General features: G+C 41.7%; 1 pseudogene; it reads right to left on the reverse strand.

Annotated features, from left to right (window-relative positions):
- Positions 1–447: 447 nt before the first annotated feature.
- On the reverse strand, positions 448–757 carry LOC102857626 (annotated as a pseudogene).
- Between the last annotated feature and the right edge of the window lie 119 nt (positions 758–876).

The following is an 876-nucleotide window of genomic DNA, read 5'->3' on the forward strand; positions in this document are numbered from 1 at the left end:
GAAGGACATCTCTGAGTTTCTCCTGCAGTGCTGGTCTTGTTTTTACAAACCTGAGATGGTTTTCTAACAGTCACCTAGCTCGAGTAACTGAGGTGCTCTGTCATTCCTCAAGGCAGACAGAAAAAAGTTCCATTAACTGCGGCACACAACACACCACATGACACGGGATGTACTGTAGCCTCTGCAAGCACTTCACTGTCATCCTGCTGTCTTTTTAAAAGAGAATCGTGTCCTAAGAGTTTGAGAATTTGGGTGGCCTGTTTCCTTTTTGCTAATCTGACTCCCTTGGATGGCCTAGTTAGTGAACAGGGCACCAGGAATTTGGTCACAAAGCAAGACAAGACTGAAGTAAAGAAAGCCTGTATCTAAAGTACTGTGTTCTTCTTGGAACCACACAGATTATTTCTTTTAAACATAAAACACGTAACCACAAAATGAAGTGTCTAATCAAGCAACACTAGCAAGACGGAGGCAGCTTCTCTTCTTATTAGGTTTATTAGGTTTGGCCCAGTATTCTCGATAAATAGAATACATCATACCAACTGTCATTGCTCCCACCACAAAGCCTTGGGCTGCTACCCACATGTGGACATTTTAGTATTCACCCTGCTCTTCAGTTTGTATAGTCCATATGCCACTATTGCAGCAAACCCCACCATTCCAGTGGGGACAAATGTGTCTCTTTAGCTTTTCAAATGAATTTGGATCCCTGATCTTTAGTATGATAAGAAAGAGAAACATTTGTGTTGGATGACATTGTGATTGGTTGAAGAATCATCCAAGGGCAATCCCACCTTATAAGGTCCCACAGGTTTCTAATATACTTTTGTTGTTGTTGTTGTTATGTGCCATCTAGTCACTTGCAACTCATAGTGA

The sequence above is a fragment of the Elephantulus edwardii genome, unplaced genomic scaffold, assembly GCF_000299155.1.
Source record: "Elephantulus edwardii isolate Elephantulus edwardi_28Jun2011 unplaced genomic scaffold, EleEdw1.0 scaffold00260, whole genome shotgun sequence".
In the NCBI taxonomy this organism is placed as follows: Eukaryota; Metazoa; Chordata; class Mammalia; order Macroscelidea; family Macroscelididae; genus Elephantulus; species Elephantulus edwardii.